The sequence below is a fragment of the Chelonia mydas genome, chromosome 1 (genome assembly GCF_015237465.2).
Source record: "Chelonia mydas isolate rCheMyd1 chromosome 1, rCheMyd1.pri.v2, whole genome shotgun sequence".
NCBI lineage: Eukaryota > Metazoa > Chordata > Testudines > Cheloniidae > Chelonia > Chelonia mydas.
Genome location: NC_057849.1, coordinates 329,274,805 through 329,298,352, shown reverse-complemented (window position 1 = coordinate 329,298,352; position 23,548 = coordinate 329,274,805). Strand labels below are relative to the sequence as shown.

The following is a 23,548-nucleotide window of genomic DNA, read 5'->3' as shown; positions in this document are numbered from 1 at the left end:
GCATGGAATATTGTCTTATGCTATGATTAGAATAAAGAATATGGGCCCAGTTCTGCCCCATCTGCCCCTTACTCATCCTGAATAATATCTTTCTCGAGAGTATTAGTATTTAAATCAATCCTGCTACTCAAGTAGCGAGGCACTACTCCTTTTCATTATGGATGGCAGAAGCATGTCCACAGCGGTGTTGTGCCCTTTTAAACACATTGCTCCCCAATATGCAGTTGACATTGTAACAAAACCAAAACGTTCAGAAAACATTTTACTAGAAACTGCAGAAAACTCCTGACCAAAAATAATGTTTTTACGTTATTTGTCCTTTAGAAAAAACACCTCTTCTTTTGCTGCTCATTGCAAAGCACAAAACCCCAAAACATTATAGTAAATATTGGGTCAAATTCTCTCACTCACGCTGGGGCAACACCACCAGCTTTGACAGGGTTACGCTGTTACAACTGAACGGAGATTGGTGGTCAATTCATGAAACAATCCTCTGCTTCATTCACCTTCCCCTCTTTTCTTTTAGCTTGTGCATCTCAGCTCTCCATTCACTAAAAGTGAAATCAGTCCCTCTACAGAGAGTCAATATGACTCATTGGGCCACATGCAGGATCCACAGAAGATATAGTCTCTGAGACACCAGGTAGAGTTAGAACATGGCTCTTTAGCTCAAACTACACACTAAACTCATGATTTTAGCTCTGCAGGTGTCCAATTCAACCCAAGATGTTGGTCAGGATGACAGCCAACATACAAATAGAGATTGCAACAGGATCCCATTCAGCCACAGAAGGGTACATGGAATACATGCTTACCAGAGAATCACGCCAGCAACACTGGAGTTCCACCTGAGCCCTCAAAACAGGGTGTAAATGCAACATGGGCAGAATGCTGGCTCTCTCCATGGGATAAATGTCACTGTCAGCACCCTATGGCAGAACCTGTATTTGCTTTGGTGAGCACTTAAACAAATAGTCTCACTGACTTCCAAGTAAGAGTTCCATACTCATACTCAAGTCACAATATTCCCCTGGCTCCCTCCTTCACCTCAGCCTCCATGCCCTACTCCATAATTAGAAAATCTGCTTCTTATTTCTCAGCACAGTGTTCATACTCACCTCTGACACACATGGTAAGGTGTCAAGTATCAGAAGGGTAGCCGTGTTAGTCTGGATCTGTAAAAGCGGCAAAGAGTCCTGTGGCACCTTATAGACTAACAGACGTATTGGAGTATAAGCTTTCGTGGGTGAATACCCACTTGATCGGATGCATGGCTCATGCATTGTAAGATGTGTGCATGCATGTGCTACATTACAGACTGCGTCACACTTCTCACTTCATGGGCTCCTCAGTGTCTGCAGGACGTCGGACCAGGCTCACAACTGAATCAATGACACTTATGCTGGTAAAAGCTTATCAAGGGATTTTATTCTGGGAAGATGAGAAAATACACAGGATCAGGATTCTGGCTAAAATGGAATCTTATCTTCTCAAAATTTCAAAAAGCAATTCCCCCAAATGGATGATTCTTGTCAGAACACAAAGGTTACAGCAATGTCCTTGTCTCATGTGCTGTATGCTTCAGAGTCACCTTTGATTTTACCTTTTGAACCTAATGGCTGAGTTAGAACTCACAAAACTGAAAACCTAACAATGAACTGAATTTCCTGTCACTAATCAGTGACTGAATGTGAAAGGAAACTAAAGGCAGTGTTATCAACCCCACACAGACTTCATTTGCAATGAACAAGAATGATTTGGGAGCGGAGAGAGGATTGATCTAATGACTGCACAGTGCAGTAAAGTTCATTAGAGCTGATATTTTTGATCTTTGTTTTATACTCTATGCAGTTCTCCAAGAACTACAGCAAGATACTAATGATGATACTGCTAAACAGTTTAGTAAAATTATTTCCACCTTTAGTGACAATTTAAAATAGATCTGATTTTTATTTCACCATGGAAGTTTATTTTTACCCTCAACTGACACTGCTTAACCACCCTCTTTTCACTCATTTTATTTCACCCTGCCAAGTATTTTTCACCCTAAAGTTCCAATCCCACAAACATCTATGTTTGTGCTTAACTTTATGCCCATGAATAGTTCCTTAGCTTCTATAGGACCACTCATATGCTTCAAGTTAAGCATGTTATTTATTATTAAATGTACCAAGATTAAGCCCTCCTTGCATTAGGCACTGTACAAAGATAGTACACTAGGCACTGTACAAGACAGGCAACATCTGGGAGGTCAACAAAACAATGGCACAGAAAGGTGAAGTGACTTGCCCAAGGTCACACAGTAGGTTCCCGGCAGATGATAATAGAGCCCAAGTCTCCTGAATTCCGGTCTAGTGCTTCCCAAGTGCTAAACAAACACAAGCAAAAGTGTAAGGTGCAGAGCCCTTTTTCTAAAATCACCTCATCCTTTTCTGAGGTCTTTCATTCTCCCCTGAGATCAACCAGTCCTTTATCAAAGCCTCATCCTACCCCAGAGAACTACTATTCCCCCACCATACGTTCTCTCTGTTTCCAACACTACACTCTTATGTTAATCCACAGGAATAAGTGTTCTGTCGTACTTATGTGCAACCCCCATTGTCCAACTATGCAGGAAGAAGGACAGAAGACACTGATTGTGGCTTAATTAGGCCACAACTTTACTCCTAAAATGTCTGCGAGTACCTGGCAGGTAAAATTCTACAGTACAGGTAATTCCATAATCATTTACATATACTGTGGAGGGAGGGAGGCTGTCAGTCCTCCCCCTTTACCCATCCTGATCCCCAGCCACCCTGCTGCTGGGAGCTCAACCCCGTCGCATGAGGGCTAAGGGCAGGGATTCTTGAACAAATTTTTATAGTGGGGGTTCTGAGAGTCATTGAAATAACTGTAAATGATGTGTATGATGGAAACCACTTCAAACCGGGGGTGTGGCAGCACCCCCTATGGTTAAGGTGGGTTATGAAGGATGAGGGCTTGGTGTGACATTACCAGAGAATAGTTATCAGTAGTTCACAGTCAGGCTGGAAGGGCATATCAAGTTGGGTCCCACAGGGATCAGTTCTGGGTCCGGTTCTGTTCAGTATCTTTATCAATGATTTAGATAATGGCATAGAGAGTACACTTATAAAGTTTGCAGATGATACCAAGCTGGGAGAGGTTGCAAGTGCACTGGAGAATAGAATTAAAATTCAAACTGATCTAGACAAACTGGAGAAATGGTCTGAAGTAAATAGGAGGAAATTCAATAAGGACAAATGCAAAGTACTCCACTTAGGAAGGAGCAATCAGTTGCACAAATACAAAATGGGAAATGATTGCCTCGGAAGTAGTAATGCAGAAAGGGATCTGGGGGTCATATTGGGTCACAAGCTAAATATGAGTGAGCAGTGTTGCAAAAAACGCAAACATCATTCTGGGATGTATTAGCAGGTGTTGTAAGCAAGACATGAGAAGTAATTCTTCCACTCTACACTGCACTGATAAGGCCTCAGATGGAGTATTGTGCCCAGTTCTGGGTGCCACATTTCAGGAAAGATGTGACTAAACTGGAGAAGATCCAGAGAAGAGCAACAAAAATGATTAAAGGTCTAGAAAACATGACCTATGAGGGAAGATTGAAATAATTGGGTTTGTTTAGTCTGGAAAAGAGAAGACAGAGGGATGGCATGATAACAGTTTTCAATCACATAAAGGGTTGTTACAAATATTGTTCTTGTTAACCTCTGAGGACGGGACAAGAAGCAATGGGCTTAAATTGCAGCCAGGGCAGTTTAGGTTGGACATTAGGAAAAACTTCCTAACTGTCAGGGCAGTTAAGCACTGGAATAAATTGCGCAGGAAGGTTGTAGAATCTCCATCACTGGAGATTTTTAAGAGCAGGTTGGACAAACCTGTCAGGGGTAGTCTAGATAATACTTAGTCCTGCCATGAGAGCAGGGGACTGGACTAAGATGACCTCTTGAGGTCCCTTCCAGTCCTTTGATTCTATGATTACCTAAGGTACAATCTGGACTGATGGACAACTGTGTCCCCTCAATTCCCTAACCTGGGGTGCCTTTTACCCTGCTTCATTGAGAGAGCAACCACTCCTGGTCTGCTCTCACACAGTCTCCAGCATGTAAGTCACTCCAGATATATTGTATGAATACTCTGGCTAGCCACTCATGAGTTACATTACAGGACAAAACTAACAAACTCCCAGTCCCAGACTTTCCCCAAGAAATGTGCATCTTCTACAGCCCAGCACCCTCCTGGACAACACAAGCTCATATAAAGCCCATCATTTATTACTAGAAAATGATATGCACAAATTTTTTTATCCCAAATCGAGTTTCCCCCAAACACTTCAATCCAAACACACTGGTTTAGATAAAACAAATGTATTAACTACAGAAAGATAGATTTTAAGTGTCTACATGTAATGAGGAGCATAAGTCAGAACTGAAAGAAATAAAATGTAAAACGCAACCAACACCCAACCTAACAAGCTAAGTTAGCCAAGTTAGCTAACCAGCTAAGTGAATACAAAGCAAAGGTCGCCTTCACCACATGTTCCAGCAGTCCCACCGGCTGAACCTCTTTCAGTCAGGATCCGCCCCCTGCCCAGTGCAATGCTGTTTCCTTTGCTGTTCATGTGTTGATGATTCCATGGATAGAGAGCAAGGAGGAGAAGACTGGGGGCGGGGCGTCTGTCCTCTCCTCTTAAAGCCCTTTTTCTTGTGCAAGAATCATCTCCAACTGATGTTAAGAGAGTCTGTGTGGCCAGGAACTTTAACCAGCTTCTTTGTCAAAATGTAGATCTTTTGCCCACACCCTCTCCTCTGCCAAAGGGTGGGCACCTAATCAGGTGATGGTCTACTTGATCTCCTTGACACCTGGCTGAGACATTGGCTAGCCTTTTGTCTATAGGGAGTTTGTTTGTGACTGCCCTCCAGAACATGCTGGAACAGGTCTTGGTAATATTATACAGTGGAATCTTATATCTTTACGCACAATGTTGCCACAAATAATGATTAGCAAATCATGAGTTTTCAAATGATACCTTACACAGTATGCTTTGTACTACATTTAACATAATCTTGCAGAAGCGGTTACAATAGGGGTACAGATCATCACAGCTGTCTCCTGCCATAAGAGCGCCCCCCACTATTTCTGCTCCTTTAAAGAACGCCTCCTTTAAATCCTTTACCAATCCTTTTTATCTGATAACTGTATCCCTTCCCTGTGGAATACCTGCAAAGGACATCCATTATGCTTACATAATGTGTTGCAGAATCAGTCTAATCCCCGTTTCATGTTCATCCCAACTAAGCCTCAACCCACTGTGGGGAAGGTGAAAAAAACCACCTTGCATTGGCCAATCTGGTGGTGAGGGAACAAATTCCTTCCCAGACCCTCACAAAAGGAGCAACAGCATGGAATGCCCACAGCAGATCTGATAAACCTGGTATTTATTTAAGAAGGAGGGTGGGTGCTACTCTAGCTGGTCCAGGTAAGAGGGCTTTTCCTGCACCAGCATGGACATAAAAGCCTCTCCTATCTTCTGGTGACCTTGCGGAGAGATGGGTCAGCAACCTCACGCTGACCTGGTATGAAGCAAGTCACTCTCTGGCTATATAGCTTGTAAAGGGGCCACACACCTTTTTGTACAAGCCTGACAACAGCCCCAACCGCTTAATGTGCGGTGACATCATTCAAATGTACCAGACTGGTTAAAGCACATTAGCTGGATGTTTAATGATGATTGTTTCAACACTGAATGACTAATGTTGAAATTTAAAATCATCATTGGGCTTCAGAGTTAACATTCTACTGAGATGAATGGAGTTATAGCCCTGCACTACCTTCATTTTGCTTTCCTGCAAACTCAAGAGAACAACTCTGAACTGACTCACATTAAGGTGGTCTTCCTAAGGAAGGCTAAAACTATGTATTTTTAAGTGAAACCACACATTCTGCAATAAACGATTATATCCAAGGTGAGACCTCAGGGGGGTGCTCAGTATTGCTATCCCACAGCATGTATTTTCAGCGGTCCAGTGACATGAGTTAGGCAAAACTTGTTTCCTCATGAACTGGAGATTTGGGGGTTCTTTTTAAGCAATGGATCATTTGTGTGACCAAGCATTTTTTCCTTCTTTCCCCTTATGGTTTCAGAAAAAAAAAAGTCTCCCCCAGCATGTGCTATCTGGTCAGGAAGAATCTATGCCTCAATAGAGGGAGGAAAAAACAGGGAATATCAGCAGATTCAGGTCCTTACTTTCCAGTCTGCTAGAATAATTAAAATAAAGCATCATTCATTTTCCTCCAGACTCAGTTCTGATAGTTCACATGGTGAGAAGCAATTCTTGCCATATATAAACAATTATCTACAGTATATTTTACAATTAAACTTTACTGGCTAAAAGTGGCTTCATTTCTACCACCCACAGCGTAGAGGTCCAACATCAGAGCTTGTAAACCAGCTTCCACCCTCTTCTAATGATGGTTTAACAACCACAAGAACTTTTCTGTTTAAATATGAAATATTTCTGTTTAAACATTTAACCATCCCTAAAGTTTCAGAGGCTTTTGATAGTTTACAATGTCTCATCCAAAAGGCAGACGTTCCTCACTATGTGAGCTCTTAGAGTTCTACACTGAATAGAACTGGCTTAGCTACAGATTGGAACGAAATTAACTAACTGATTTATTTGTTGATATTTTTAATTGCAATTAGCAGCTTCTTTGATATAGTACGTATGTTGGCAACAGGAGTCTATGGCGATGCCTGGGTTCCCATCAACAGAGGATCCAGCTTTAATTTGCCTAGGGGCCCACTCTCATGGGCCCCAGACACTCTGAGGACCATTATTTAATATTAAACTGAGTAATGAATTTAGTAAATATCAATATGATAATTCATGTAAAAGACACAAAATTCACAAAACAAAGTATTAAGGGCCACATTGAGAGAGTTCCAGCCACTATGTTTTATAAACCAGATTGCCATTACAAATGTTGGTCTTTGCCCCCCATTAGTGCTCAGTCTACATAAGAGAATGAGTTTGCTCCAAATGCCACCTAAAGAACTACTCAAGCAGTAGATATTTATGTTTTCAGTACAAGAGGTCTCAGGCTCAATTCCCTACTGACAGCTTAGAGTTGTTGATTGTCAAAACTTGAACCCTATCACATTTATACAGGCTTACGTTATGAGAACAATGTGGCCTCAAGATTATATAGAAAATCTCATTATAAAAGCAGGACCCCTCGCACATGATTGAAGAAAAAATAGGGCATGGGGGAAAGAAGAAAGAAAGGGAAAAAAGCCTAAATCCCAATTTCAACCCTATTCCAATGCAGAGGCCTGGAAAAGTAACCCAGTTAAATGACTCAGCCTTGCTATGTTATTAATGTGCTTGATTGCGGTGTCCCAAATTTTGGAGAATATTTTTGGCCTATTTTCTTTACGGTAAATAGTGTTTTTCAAGCTATAACACCCCATCAAGGCTGAATCCCCACTCTGGCACTTCAAGTGTAGAAGGTGGGGGTCTGCAAGGATTCTAAAAATTAATACTTGCCACTCCAGGCTTGTATGAAACTCCCAAGGTTACAGCTTTTCCCTGATCTTGGCTTGGTAAGTGCTGCCACCACCCAAATGCAAAAAAACCCCTTATACCCAGGAAGGAGCACTTGGGAATTCCTCCCTGTGGGGTACCCTCAAGCCCTTTCTCACACACCCCTCTGGGGAAGAGCTGAGAAAGAAAGGAAATTAGCGGTTGCCACCAGCTAATCAAACAGCATAGGCACAAACTTCTTAGGACACAAAACTCCAAATTCTGTTCTTAAAAAAGGTAAATTTTATTAAAAACAAAAAGAAAGAAAATACATCTGGAACTTAGGCTTTTGCTAGATTTTAAAAGCAATTCCAAAAATTAAGCATCCAAAATAGCTTTCTTGGGGGTTCATCTTAAAGGTTACAAGCAAACAAAAGCATCTGGGGTTAGCACAGAGGAGATCCACAAGCCAAAATAAATAAATAAATAAACTTGATCGCATCTACCTAAACATTTCCTGTCCAATGGATTCCTTACATTCCCTGTTCAAACCTTACACAGCATTCCTGCATATAGCATTGCTGCTCTGTATCCCTGCAGCCCAGGGAGAACAGATAAAGGGAAAGTTCCCCCCCCCCAGCCCCATTTAAAAAAATTCTAGTCTTCCCCTTGGCTCTTTTGGTCAGGTGCCCACTTTTTTTCTTTACCCGGGGGACTTTTTAACCCTTTACAGGCAAAGCAAGTAGAGAACAGCTACCAAGAGGGATTTTATAGCTCGATGGCTGGCTGTCCATCAAAGGGAGATATCCCCCCTTTATTTATCACATATCCAGTCATGATTTACCAAACCATTACTGCAGAAGACTTGTCCTTTCTTTGCCAAGATTAGTTCCTTCACCATCAGTCCCTAAAAGCAGTTTTTTAAACCACACATTTATCTCAAGGTACAAAATATCTAACACAAGGCATGCCCTAAAATGATGGAATTTGGTATAAGGATCCAATTTGTAGTAAGTATTTTATTAATATAAAAAAATTCAGTACCTTCCAGTGACAATTCCTTACAATTTGTTACCGTCCCATAATTGGTTTTGCATCTCGAGGACTTGTCAGATAAATGATTTTGCCTTTAACATCCTGCAAAAAGAAAATGATGGTGCTGTTGCATTTGACTGGTCTTAGAATATACTATCTACTGAGAGACTATTACTATACGAATATCCCCAGTGGTATTGGTTTCTAACCTATTCAGACACTTACCAATAACTGCACTCCAGGGGCCTGCAATTCTTACTACCCATAATGAGACTGAGGTTTGACTTTAGCTCAATTTTTTTCAAGTTCAAAGACAGTGGGGAGTTAAGTTTGAGTGTTGTGTAATGGCTCATGTAAAACCAACGGTCCTGTCCCTAATTCTGAAGCAAAATTACTATCAGCTTTTTTAGCTGCTTAGCAACGTCTTGTACAGCACCCAATACATTGTCAGCACTTAAGACATGATAATAAACTAATAAGTAGAGCTACTGTACCAATGATATGTTCCTCACCTTACAGTATACTTTCTTCCCCTACTATACCGGTTTCCCCTCCCCCTCAAAAAAGTGCAATTCAGAGCTTTGACACAACTCATGATTATAGCCAATGACCAACGCACACAACCCGTAAACCATTTGTACACTGTGTCACTAATTTATACAGTATAGATTGCACTGTGGCTAGTCGGGTGTGGAGGGCTTTTGTCCATGCTCCTCAAACAACAGAACCAAATATATAACTGGCTTAATATGCTTCTTTCATGTGTTTTACTTACTTCCTTTACTGCTCTTTAAATGCTTCTCTCTTCATTAAACAAGGTAGCAAATCTTCTGTTGACTGACAGCTCTGGAGGCTGAAGTGCTCGGTTTCTTCATAGAACATGTTTAATATGGGTTATAACTGTGCAAGCTTCCACATGCTCCTCAGCCCTGACCTAGAGTGAGCTAGTGGCGAAAAGGGTAGTTCGGCATCCATATGCATGCAGCCCTTGATCCCTTAATAAGACAGCCAACAACAGTGCCAATTATTGCATTTTTTCTGGATTGTTTTGTTTTACAGACATCTGCTCATGAGGAACTAGACTGAGACTATCAATGCATTCACATGGGCCAATATGCTTAAAATTGTGGGGACAATATTCTTAAAAATGCTACAAATAAAAAAGCCAAACCAAAACAGAAGCTATGTAAAACTCAGCAGGAAAACACAAAGCTAGCTTTCAACCTCAGTCTTCCGTGCTCCAGCCAGGCTCTTTGCCAACTGGTCACAGGTGAAGACATTTTAGACCATGATTTTGAAGGGTGGTAACAGGTATGTATCTATAATATATGTTCATCACTTGCACATCTGGTTCATATCTGTGTCCAGTTATAATGTAATTTGTTAGAGTCTTGAAATGTTTTTCTTTTGTATTATTATATGTTAGTGTAGTGTATTGTGCCTGGAAGACATCCCAGCAGTTAACTGATACAACAAAAAGAGTGTCACAAACATTAGCAGAAAACAAATCAATACATAAATTAATCGAAGCAATATACTAAAGGTTGTTGACACAGATTGTTGAAATCTAGGGTGATTGTAGTGAGAGATGTTTACACTGTAAACCAGGTATAATTTATGGTATGGTACAGCAGTTAGTTGATATTAGTGGTAAAATTATATTTATCGGTTGTATGCAGTAGCACTTAGAGACCATAACTGGGCCCCATTGGCTGCAGATAATGCATCAACGTATTCAGCGGTCTCCTCCGGTATTTACGTGAATATGTCATGCCACATCACTAGCTCTACATTGTAAAGGAAACTTGATCTAGTGGATAGGGCATTAGAGTGGAATTCAAGACTCTGCCACTCTACAAGGTCTACCACTGACCTGCTGTATGATCTTAGCAAATCACTTTACCTCACTGTGTCTCCCTTTCCCCTTCCACTCTTGTCTAAACAGACTGTAAGCTCTTCAGGGGCACAAAGTGTCTCACCGTGTGTATGTATACCAGCTAGAATAATAGTGCATGATCAATGCTGCACACTCCAATCTTTTAAATGGTGCTGTAGTTGCCCTCCTGTGACCCTAGCCCAGCTAACCCTGAAGAACCAGCCTCTGCTCTTTGCACCTCCAGTCCCCACCACAGGAACTGGTTCTTTCCCTCAATACCACCATACCATAGCAAAGGCTTAAGATACAACCCAGCCCTTAAGATATGATCAACTACCAACTAGAGAAAATCACTCTCACTTTAATCCAGTAGCTCAGTATCACTGTATGTGTTTGAATGAATCTGAATTCAGCAGTGACCATGAGATGGTTGAGTTCAGGATCCTCACAAAAGGAAGAAAGGAGAGTAACAAAATACAGACACTCGACTTCAGAAAAGCAGACTTTGACTCCCTTGGGGAACTGATGGGCAAGATCCCCTGGGAGGCTAATCTGAGGAGGAAAGAAGTCCAGGAGAGCTGGTTGTATTTTAAAGAAGCCTTATTGAGGGCGCAGGAACAAACCATCCCGATGTGCAGAAAGAATAGCAAATATGGCAGGCGACCAGCTTGGCTTAACAGTGAAATCTTCGGCAAGCATAAACACAAAAAGGAAACTTACAAGAAGTGGAAACTTGGACAGATGACTAGGGAGAAGTATAAAAATATTGCTCGAGCATGCAGGGGTGTAATTAGGAAGGCCAAAACACAACTGGAGTTGCAGCTAGTAAGGGATGTGAAGGGTAACAAGAAGGGTTTCTACAGGTATGTTAGCAACAAGAAAAAGGTCAGGGAAAGTGCGGGACCCTTAATGAATGGGGGAGGGAACCTAGTGACAGATGATGTGGAAAAAGCTGAAGTACTCAATTTTTTTTTTTTTGCCTCAGTCTTCACAGACAAGGTCAGCTCCCACACTGCTGTCCTGGGCAACACAGTATGGGGAAGAGGTGAGCAGCCCTCAGTGGTGGAAGAACAGTTTAAGGACTATTTAGAAAAGCTGGATACGGACAAGTCCATGGGTCCAGATCTAATGCATCCAAGGGTGCTGAGGAAATTGGCTGATGTGATTCCAGAGCCATCGGCCATTATCTTTGAAAACTTGTGGTGATTGGGGGAGATCCCAGACGACTGGAAAAAGGCAAATATAGTGCCCATCGTTAAAAAAGGGAAGGAGGAGAACCCAGGGAACTACAGACTGGTCAGCCTCACTTCAGTCCCTGGAAAAATCATGAAGCAGGTCCTCAAGAAAACCATTTTGAAGCACTTAGAGGAGAGGAAGGTGATCAGGAACAGTCAACATGGATTCACCAAGGGCAAGTCATGTCTGACCAACCTGATTGCCTTCCATGATGAGATAACTGGCTCTGTGGATATGGGGAAAGCAGTGGACGGGATATATCTTGACTTTAGCAAATTTTTTGATACGGTCTCCCAAAGTGTTCTTGCCAACAAGTGAAAAAAGTATGGATTGGATGACTGGATTATAAGGTGGATAGAAAGCTGGCTAGATTGTCGGGCTCAGTGGGTAGTGATCAAGGGCTCAATGTCTAGCTGCAGCCGGGATCAAGTGGAGTGCCCCAGGGGTTGGTCCTGGAGCCGGTTTTGTTCCACATCTTTATTAATGATCTGGATGATTGGATGGGTTGCACCCTGAGCAAGTTCACAGATGACACTAAACTGGGGGGAAAGGTAGATATGCTGGAGGATAGAGATAGGGTCCAGAGTGACCTAGACAAACTGGAGGACTGGGCCAAAAGAAGTCTGATGAGTTTCAACAAGGACAAGTGCAAAGTCCTGCACTTAGGACGGAAGAATCCCAGGCACCGCTACAGGCTGGGGACCGACTGGCTGAGCAGCAGTTCTGCAGAAAAGGACCTGGGGTTTACGGTGGATGAGAAGCTGGATATGAGTCAGCAGTGTGCCCCTGTTGCTAAGAAGGCTAACGACATATTGGGCTCCATTAGTAGGAGCATCGCCAGCAGCATTGAGGGAAGTGATTTTTCCCCTCTATTCGGCACTGCTGAGGCCACACCTGGAGTATTGCATCCAGTTTGGGAGCCCCCCACTACAGAAAGGATGTGGACAAATTGGAGAGAGTCCAGTGGAGGAGAACAAAAATGATTAGGGGCTGGGGCACATGACTTACGAGGAGACGCTGAGGGAACTGGGCTTATTTAGTGTGCAGAAGAGAAGGGTGAGGGGGGATTTGATAGCAGCCTTCAACTACCTGAAAAGGAGTTCTAAAGAGGATGGAGCTTGGCTGTTCTCAGTGGTGGCAGATGACAGAGCAAGGAGTAATGGTCTCAAGTTGCAGTGGGGGAGGTCTAGGTTGAATATTAGGAAGAACTATTTCACTAAGAGGGTTGTGAAGCACTGGAATGGGTTACCTAGGGAGGTGGTGGAATCTCCATCCTGAGAGGTTTTTAAGGCCCAGCTTGACAAAGCCCTGGTTGGGATGATTTAGTTGGTGTTGGTCCTGCTTTGAGCAGGGGGTTGGACTAGATGACCTTCTGAGGTCTCTTCCAACTCTAATCTTCTATGATTCTATGAATCATTTTAAAGGCAACAAAAATATAAATAATAAAAAGACTAAGTGCAAAAAACAGAAGTAAGCCAAAGAAATTCAACGTCATTGACTGATAGAGAGTCTAATTAAAACTGAATGTGCTTAGCTGTAACTAGAGTCATATTAGTTAGTCCAGGTAAATTAACATATCAAATAGTTTAAAAAGCACAAACATTTTAATGAGATTTTGGGTTGATTTCTGGAAGAATATGAATACAATTAACCAGTGGAGGATTAACACCTGGTCCCGTGAGGCCTGGTCCCAGGATCCCCTCCAGTTTGGGAGCTCCCTCAGGAGTGCCAGAACCTGTGTAGAAGTGCGGGGGTGGTGCAGTGGTTTCAGAACCGCGGTCTCACCCCTTGCTCCTCCTTTTCTCCCGAGGGCTCTGCCCCCTGGCCAGGCCAGAAGCCACAGAAAAGCCGTGATAAGAGCCACCCAGGGAGTCCAGGCCACTGTGAGGAGTCCTGGACCCCCTATCTGCCCTGGACAGGAGGCTGGGAGGCCTGAGAGCAGCACCCAGCCCACGTCCCACCCAGGGCAGGTGGAGGGTCCAGGGCTCCCCACAGAGGCCCTGGCTCTCTGGGCAGTTCTTACCATCGCCCAGCTCCAGTTTCTGGCCTGACCAGGGGGAGAGGTCTGGGGGAAGAGGAGGAGCAGGGAGGGGAGTCCTGTGGGAAAAGGATGTTAAGGTCCACCGCATCCCCCCCACAGGCCTGCTGGCACCAATTCCAGGCCCCAGGGCCTGCCATTTGGGCGGTGCTGCGCCTGCGCTGGCTGGTGCCCAGCGAGCTTTCGGGCGTGCTCTTCCAGCATGGCCAGGGCTTCTACATGCCCGCCCGGTAGGGTTGCCAACTCTCTAATTGTACAAACCCAAAGACCCTTGCCCCAACCCCTGCCCCTTCCATTCCCTGAGACCACGCCCTGTCCCGCCCTTCTCCAAGGCCCCGACCTTTGCTCACTCCATCCCCTCCTCCTTCTCTCACTCGCTCTCCCCCACCCTCACTCACTTTCACCAGGCTGGGGCAAGGGGTTCAGGGTGAGGGGGGTGGGGTGCAGGCTCTGGGAGGGAGTTGGGGTGTGTGAAGGGGTGTGGGCTTTGGGAGGGGGTGCTGGGTGCAGGCTCTTGGTTGGGGCAGACGGTTAGGGTGTAGGAGGGGGGTCAGCACTTATCTTGGGCAGCTCCCAAAAGCAACAGGCACATCTTTCTGGCAGCAGCTTCTAGGCAGGGCCAATGGGAGCTGTGGAGTTGGCACTCGGGGGCGTGGGGGTAGTGCATGGAGACCTCTCCCTCCCCCCCAGGGTTCGCAGGGACATGTTTCTGGGAGCAGTGTGGAGCAAGGGCTGGCAGGAAGCCTGCCAGTGGCAGCAGCCGGGGGACTCCAGGCCCTTTTAAATCACCTGGGCCCTTGGGCAATTGCCCCCTTTTCCCCCCTGTCGGGGGGGGCCTGTCCCCCCACCAGAAAGAAGCTGGCACCACTAGCAGGGGCTGCGGTTCATGGTGGGGGAGCTGATCACCTTATCAGCTCCTCCATCAGGAAGCGCAGCCCCTGCCTCTGCTGTGCTGCACCTACCCTAGGCTACTATGCCCATGGTAAAAAGTTGGTGGGCATGTCCCCTGTCTCCCCCCACACCCCAACAATTTGTTGTTGTACGTATTATATTTATATAACACACAATATATACATACATACAAACTATATATATATATATATACACACACACACATATATATATATATAATATGTTACAAAGTAAAAGTTGGAAAGCCTCTTCTTTCCAGTAAATAGCATAATATATCTAAGCTTGACAGTCTCTCATTAATCCACCCTAAATTCCAACTTTCTCCTATATTTCAAAACTTCATACATTCTCAGAATGGTGTCCTTTGAGGAATTTATTGCTATGGTGTCTATTCTGATTTCTAGACTGGGTGCCTGACATATAGAGTCTTATAGCATCTTACATTCTGAGAGAACACAGCGATTTTTCCAGTTACCAGAAAGCTGCCTGTGTGTTTTTTCCTTCATTCACTGATACTATATTGCCAGGAATGATGTCATGCTATTCCTATCATATCTCACAATAACACTTTCCTAAAGTAAACCATAATCTCTTAAATCCACCAGACAGTGGCTGTCCAAACAGAACAGATATCTCTTTTTTTAATAAAACCCAGGTGATAAATTAAGTGCTTCTGATAAATGAGAGCCCCATAGTGCTACAGTCCTCATCCTCCCATGGAGAGAAATATTTGACCAGGCATAATATGTTTCTTATGAGGGAGGCACAGTATCTTTCACAAAGAAGCCAAGGCATGGAATTTAAGCAACCAATTCTTTGCATGGATATAGTGCAACAAATTATGAAAAGAATAATACATATAAGCTTTTTTTTGTCTAGAAAAAACTATGTAGGCCAGCATTTTTCAAAGTTGGGTGCCTAAACCCATAACGAGGTACCCATGTAAATGTAATTTTCAGAGGTGCTGAGCATTCACAATATTCACCTCCCCAGTGGATGTAAGGGCTTAACTTTAGACAACTGGCTTTGAAAATATTGGCTGCTGCAAATACATAAACTCAGAAATTGTCCCAATAAAAATATAAAAGATTTATCATATAACTTTTGTTGTTTTCTATTTATCTGTCTCTCTCAGTAATTATATGGCCCCTGTCACCATAATTTTGGAGAACCTTCCAAGTATTTAAAAATAAATCTCTTTCTCCCTTCCTAGCTTGCAGGTTTCTGGCTTGTCTGGCTATGTGAGTGTGTTTATGGTGTGCGCAGTGAGGGAAAACTAAGTTTTGCTTTGTGTTCCAAAGGTGGCAAGGCCTGTGGTCATGATCGCTCTCAGAGTGAGTTCTCTAATATAGGGCCAGCTCCAGCGAAAAGTTTATGTCCTGAACTCCCACTAGTGGACAGTTTCATTTCTCCAGTGGTACTCTGATGTCCTGAGAGGCCATGTGCATGGAGGCAGTGGCGAATTAATGCACAGGTCCCGGGGCCCAGGCCAATTTGGGGGCCCCAGGAGCGCCGGAACCTGTGTAGAAGGAGGGGCCACCAGCACTAGAACTATGGCCCCGCCCCTACTCCTCTTTCCTCTGGGATGCCACCCCCTGCTCCTTCTCTTTCCCCCACGGCCCTGCCCTCTAGCCAGGCCTGAAGCCAGAGCCAGACTAAGGAAGCCCACACTGCTGCGGGGAGACCTGAACCCTCCTCCTGCCCTGGGCTGGGGCCCAGGGTGCCTAAGAGCAGCCCCCCGCCCATGTTTCCGCCCCTCAAGGCATGCCGCCCAGGGCTGATGGAGGATCTGAGGCTCCCCACAGCAGCTCAGGCTGCTTAGGGACCAGGGGGCAGGGGAAAAGGTTGAGCAGGGGGAAGGGCACCATGATGGGCAGGGCTAAGGGTTGTTGGGTTGTTTCTTGGCTCAGGAAGATTATTAATAAAGGAAAACATGATTGGCTGTAAGCTGTTCCTCATGTGCTCATTGGGTCTTTCACTGTCATAATAATCAGGATACTGTAATTGATTCAGAGGCTGAACCCTCTGAGACCATGGCTTTGTTAACAGTTAAAAGATTGATAATCCCCAAATTCCATTTAGGCTACATCAGGGTTTTCCATAAAATACATTTTCCTTACCATATTTTTTTTTTAAGGCTAAGAAATTGAAAACACTTTACTATGTATGGGTTTATGTCAGGATTGGGATATATTCCATTTTCATCAAAATAATAGATCATGACAAATAATGGTTTTGCTAGCGTTTGGGAATGTAAAATTTGAAAGTGATGTAATTATTAGTAAGGTCAGAGTGATGCCCATATACAATGATCTCAGAGATTTACTATATGAATTAAGAAGTGGGCTACAACCTGATCTTACTCAGATGTTATGCCTTAAGTTTAAAAAAGGTTTCCTGACTTTAAATCCCTCATAAGATATCAACATTTTTAAATTTCCCACTTTGCATGCTTCTAGTTAGCCACTTTCTTGAACCACCCATTATCATACAAAACTGCTTTTGAAAATCTTAATGGTCTAACTGGCACAGAATCCATAACACATTATTGCTGTTTCTTCAAACACCTACATCATTTCAAGGAGCTATTAGAATAAATATTTTACTAATTCAACACAATTAGAATAAATATTTTACTAAAAATGTCCAAAGCTAAATAGCTTTGCACTATTCTTTCTATTTATGGCTTCCTATTGAATATTCTTGCTGAAGATACTCTGCAAGACAGATCACAATGAAGGACTGTCGGTAATTTGCTTTACTGATTTTAAGTAATTCTCAGCAAAGATGGGCTTTCAAACATAAAACTTTGTTTAAAACAAACAAACAAATGTATCAAAATTTGGGACCCCAGTATTGCCAACCGTGTTTTACTTAAAGCTCCCATTCTGATACTGAGAGATTGCATGAGAATCTTACTTTTTTCCTTTGTAATTTTCTAGCTCCTGTAGTTTTGGGGAAAAAGCTTGAAAGCTTGAAGCCACTTAACTGTAAAGGCTCAGAAACCACAAGCAGTATACAAAGAACACAGACCTTTCTTTAATCTCCTGATTTTTAAATCAGTTTCGTGATTTTGGGGGGCCTGACTCATTAAAGCAATGCTAGGGACATCAGCTTGGGATGTCTCCATTGAATCCTGGGTAAACTATGCACTTACCTTGACCTGGACCCACATTTTTACCTTTTGCAAAAAAAACACTATTATCTTCAACTTGGCAAGAAAGTAGACTGGGGAGAAATGTCCAGCATATTGGTACTTAATGTACCTCACTGCAAAAGAAGGCAAGTGTAAGCCACCACAGCTCCAGTTATGTTATGAAGTTGCTGTAATGGACTGTGCCTTTAAGAGCCCACACCAGGAAGTACAATTGGCTAGATCTTGATGTGACACATGCCACATTTCTGTAAGTAATTGTCTAATTACAGCAAGGTTCGCTTCTCACAAGTTCAGGGTAAAATTTATAAAACAAGGTCTGACACCATTATCCTAAATAATGGGCCGAATTTTCTGAAGTCACTCAGCACCTCTGAAGTCAGGCCATTTTTACTGAGGTGCCTATATATGGATGTAAATGCCTCACTTTAGGAACCCCTGGTTTAAATATTGGCCTTAAGTTCTTTCATAGCTGACTATGAAAAAAAGTTGTGGATTAGGTTGATCACCATCTAGAAATGGTTGTGGATGTAAAATAATTTAAGAATGTACTCTTGACCTCTACTTTAGAGTGTAAATCTGTGGTTCATTTATACTAAGTAACTAATCTCTTTATGATCTTAACTTTCCTTTTGTGTAACTGTTCATCTTCTCACACATTTTCATCAGGAGCCCAAAAGGTACGATCCTTATTTGATTTTGGCAGTTTGGTCATCTTTCCTAGTGGCTGAGAAAATACTAACAGACCTGGGGCTGACAGATGGTTATACTTTCCTGACAAATTATTTATTTGAATTCTGAAACATCCTGCTCTTACTTATTACTTTTTCAGTTAAATTTTAAAACTCCATTTATCAACAAGAGTGATCACACATTGACTCTACCACCATGCATCAAAGGTAACGTACTCATTTCAAGTAAGAGTTAGCGACAAGTGAAGTGGTTCAGACAGAACCACCACTAAATGTAAGCGGTTATCCAAAATTTGAACTGACCTACACACTTGTTTAAGTTCAGCTAGCTTCATCCCTGCAGTGCTAACCTAACCTGATCTGCAGATCCCCAATCATATGCCTCAACCCAACCTCTAACATCTCTTCCTGAGAGCTGGTCAAAATTAGTTTAAAAAACTTCCAAAACATTTTAAAGTTGTTTCCATTGCATAGGATTGAAAACAGGATCCATTTTATGACAACATTTCACAATTTTTTGGGCTTTGATTAAATGAGAAATTTTGAAAGTGGTCCTGATAAAAAAAATTGCCTAAATACTAGTTGTGAAAAAAAATGTAAACAAAGTCAATAGTTTCTCAATATTTTTAATTATAAAAGACCATTTAAAAATAAAAATATTGAAAAATGTTGGCCATCTCTTCTCCTCCCACTTCATTGTTGATTTGTCCCTATACTTTAAGATGCAAGTCCAGCAGTTCCCTGCTAGGAGCTATAACAGGGCTGGCACCCACCTCTCACAAGTGCCCCCTTCTGATTGGGCATGTTTGCATTCTTTAGGTCTGGAGACCCCTTTCAGTGGTTCTTAGGCAGGTTTTCAGTGACTCAGCCCTCCAGCCAAGTCACACTGTTCACACATTAGCCAGCATAAACCCCTTCTGGGGTACATAGTCCACAGGGCTTGTCTCTCTCCAGCCCTCCTTGGGCTTATGTCTTTAAGTAGTCCAGCCCTGGTATGGGGCCATATCCCCAGGGCTTCCTCCCTGGAGACACTATCTTTCTGTAGCCCTCCCCAGGCTCAGTCCTTACTCAGTCCCTAGCAGCCAGCCAAGAGCCTCTCATTCCCCCAGTCCCTGTCAGCAGACTTAGCTATCTGTAGTCCTGCTACTGTTCTTCTGGGCAGCCAGACCTACAATCCATTCTCCTCCTGTCCCAAACAGCAACTAACTACAGCACTGTTCTGCAGCTCCTTTTATATGGCCCCCCTGGGCTGATTGGCTACTTTTCTTGCAGCCACTCTAGCCTGCTTGGAGGACCTCTCCACTGCTCTTTTCCTGGGATGGGTATGGCAGAATCCTGAGGCCTTCAGCAGGGGGCCTTTGGGCCTAAGCCACCCCGTCATAGTGTACTATTCCCCTACAAGTTTCCTGGTCCTCTGGAAGGCATTTCAAATTCTATAGTAATCAAAGGATTTCCAGTTTTAGGGTAAATATTATTAAAAACTCATCAAAGGGGTGTTTTGTTATTTTTTGAAAGCATGCAACAAAATCTCTCAATTTTTTAAGTCCTGAGTATCACTTCCAGATGCAGAAAACCACTCATCCCTCTGAGGCTTCATCCCTGGAGGGTGAGAGTTTAATAAGGGGTCAATTTTCTATATAATTTTAGGGAAACAAAATCTATAAATGTAAACATGTTTTAAAACAAAAAATTAACCCGAGTTTGTTTAAAATTTAACACCAAAGTATCAGAAAAAATAAATATCACAAACTTGAAGTGCTAATTAACCATTTGTTTTTTTTCCCAATCTCTCTTCCAAAAAACTACAATTCTGCTTCCTCCCCACCCCCTTTAGCCATATTCTGTATAAATGACAACACTCTGTTTATGGGAATATGGACCAGCCATAAAGATTGCAACAAATCCATGGTTATTCGGGTTCAATTCGGACCTTCATAGTGGCAGAGGAGTATAAATCAGTTCCGCAGCTCCAGAAGCACAGACCACCACCAGGCTGCCCGAGCTCTAGGGTAAACACCATTAACAGATTAGTGCCTTTGACACACGCAGCATGCACACACATGGGCACACACACACACAGTTAAGCAATTCTTATTTTACCCCATTGGAGACAAGTGGTGCATGTACACTCATATGTAATAAACTCATAAGAACATAAGAGCAGCCATACTGGGTCAGACCAATAGTCCATCCAGCCCAGCATCCCATCTTCTGACAGAGGCTGGTGCCAGTTGCTTCAGAGGAAGTGAACAGAACAGGACACTTCATCGAGAGATCCACTCCCTGTCACCCAGTCCCTTCTAGCAGTCAGAGGTTTAGGGACAGGTTGTGCCCCTGACCATCTTGGCTAACTCAAAGTTCACTAAAAACAATGAGGAGTCCTTGTGGCACCTTAGAGACTAACAAATTGAAGTGGGTTATATCCAACGAAAGCTTATGCCTAAATAAATTTGTTAGTCTTCCAAGGAGCCACAAGGACTCCTTATTGTTTTTACTGATACAGACTAACACGGCTACCCCTCTGAAACCTGTCAAAGTTTACTATACGCATAAACTGACTGGGTTTATGCTTACCCCCAAAACATTCTGGGAACTGAATACTCTCTTCTGAACTCAACATATTACACTTTTTTTGTTCATGATAATAGTGAACACTTTCACGGCACTACCATCTTTAGTATACCTCCCAGATTGTGACATTTTCCATCTTTCTCTTTACTGTATGTAAAAATACAGAAATTGCCGAAAGAATCAAATCTCAAGAGGATACGCTGGCTGTTCACTAACGTAGAGAAATCACACTCCAGAGAGCAGATTTGGACTTAAATTTGGTTCAGAAGCAGCAAAATCATTCACCTGACAACATGTATTTTACCCATGTAGACACACTAGATCATAGGACCAGACCAGGATTATCAATTCAGTGATATACATTTAAGTTGAATGCAGTGGACATGAATAAGCAAGGAGTGGTTTACAAAATAAAAGAATCCTATTTCAACTACTTCAGGAATATCTCCCTTTTCTCATATTATTATTGCTTTCTTTCCCTCTTTAAATAACCGGGGATTGGAGGTGGGTGACACCAAACATTATACAAATAATATGGAGTAGGCAAATTTCCTTTCATGTGGTATTATTATCAGAGGTATACAGGAATCTCAAATAGTACTAACTTTAGGCTCCCGTTTTGAAAAATTTGCCTTAAATCAGGGAGGAACTTAAACGTGAAGACAAGAAGCTTGTCATAAAGAGCCAAATCCTGCTATTCCTAGTTATGCAGATATATATCCCCATTGACTTCGGCAAACAAAGGTTTCAGCGACGCAGGAATCTAACTGCAGAATCAATATTTAAAACATGATGAATGACTACAAAACTAAGAAAACACACCAATCAGTCCTGCATCTGAAGCCCTTCTCTAATGGAAACATAACTAAATGATGTAAACAAAGCGGGGCTAAGCAAGTGACAACACACAAGACCACCCATCTGGGACAGACAGCTTGCTTCAAGGTTATCTGACTTTTTCCTTTGCCTGGGTTCACACAGTGACAATTTGGTCTATGTTCTGTTGACAGTGACCACAGATTAATTAGATCAGCAGTTTTCCAAATGTAAACATTCCCAACTCAGCAGACAAATCTTATATATAGCTTCCACTATGTTTGCCAGAGAAATCCCTATCCTGCTATTTTATCTAACCCTCAACATTTCCACCATTTTGTTTGTTCTAGCAGCAAAGATATGTACATGAATAGATACAGAGGCATGCCCCACTATGGCTGAGAGCTTCCCGTACTATGTGGGGTTTTTTTAATCATTTAAAGCCCTTTATTTTATGTTTGCAGATTTGTAAAAAGCATCAAATGGAAATTAAAAAAAATACAAATATATTACACACATTCATGAAGGATAGGTCCATCAATGGCTATTAGCCAGGATGGGCAAGGATGGTGTCCCTAGCCATTGTTTGCCAGAAGCTGGGAAGGGCAACAGGAGATGGATCACTTGATGATTACCTGTTCTGTTCATTCCCTCTGGGGCACCCGGCACTGGCCACTGTCGGAAGACAGGATACTGGGCTAGATGGACCTTTGGTCTGCCTCAGTATGGCCGTTCTTACTTCCACTGCACAGGCAGCAAAAGGGATGCTATGTTTTATGAAAAAATAAATGTAGTAAAATATTTAAGGGTAGATAAAAAATACTAACACTTGTTATGGCATATTGGCTTTTGAAATAAAATGATCGGTGCATTATCATTTCTTTTTATTGCAACCCATCAAAAAGTAAACACTTAGGGCCAAATTCTGCTACCCTTACTCACAGCAAATGGTACCTCACTCCACTAACAGCCCCAATGATTTCAGTGGGAATGCTCAAGGAATAACAAACTTCTCAATGTGAATAACATGGCCCTAAATAATGTAAACGATTCCTCCATCTCTCTTCTTTCCATTCTTGTTCTTTTCTCCTAATTGCTAGTGCTGAATGCTGGTTAACAGTGATAATCTGAGTGCACTCTCTCTCTGGCTAACATCCTCCTCCTTAGAAACTGTTGCCATGTTGTCTTTACTACTTTTCCATAGGATCCTAGAGAAGTGCCATGGGAAAGTGAGAAAAAGCTCCACTAACTCATTTTGTGATTAAAGTGCATCATAGAAAGAGGTTTTAGGCAAATTCTACTTCTCTTGTCCTTCTTGAGGAGCTTTGCCCTGGTTTTATGGGCTCCCAGTGTGTGGTGCTTCTGAGCAGAGAATGATGACCAATAAACAGTTTTGCTGATAACTACTTGCAGACCAGGCTACACAATTATGCCTGCTCTTTCTGAGACAGGCACACAAGGGAGAGATCTGCAATACACTTGGAGCCAAAGTAACGCCCTTCTTCTTTTGAGAATGATATCCATCTCCGACAGCAAATATAAAAGCAGTTGAAACGAGATTTCATGGGCCTCAATTCCCACAGCCTTTTCCGGGCACCAGATTTGATCACCAGCATAAAATATTCTATGTAAGTAGCCAGGACACTGTAAAACAAGAAAGAAAAAAAAAGAATC

At 42.6% G+C, this 23,548-nt stretch overlaps 1 long non-coding RNA gene across 1 annotated transcript in view; it reads right to left on the bottom strand.

The window, feature by feature from the left end:
• LOC122466774 overlaps window positions 1-19,670 on the bottom strand; it is a 60,101-nt gene extending 40,431 nt beyond the window's left edge. Inside the window, exon 1 of the long non-coding RNA XR_006292573.1 lies at window positions 19,261-19,670. This is a non-coding gene — a long non-coding RNA (uncharacterized LOC122466774). The remainder of the gene's footprint in view (window positions 1-19,260) is intronic.
• Window positions 19,671-23,548: the final 3,878 nt, after the last annotated feature.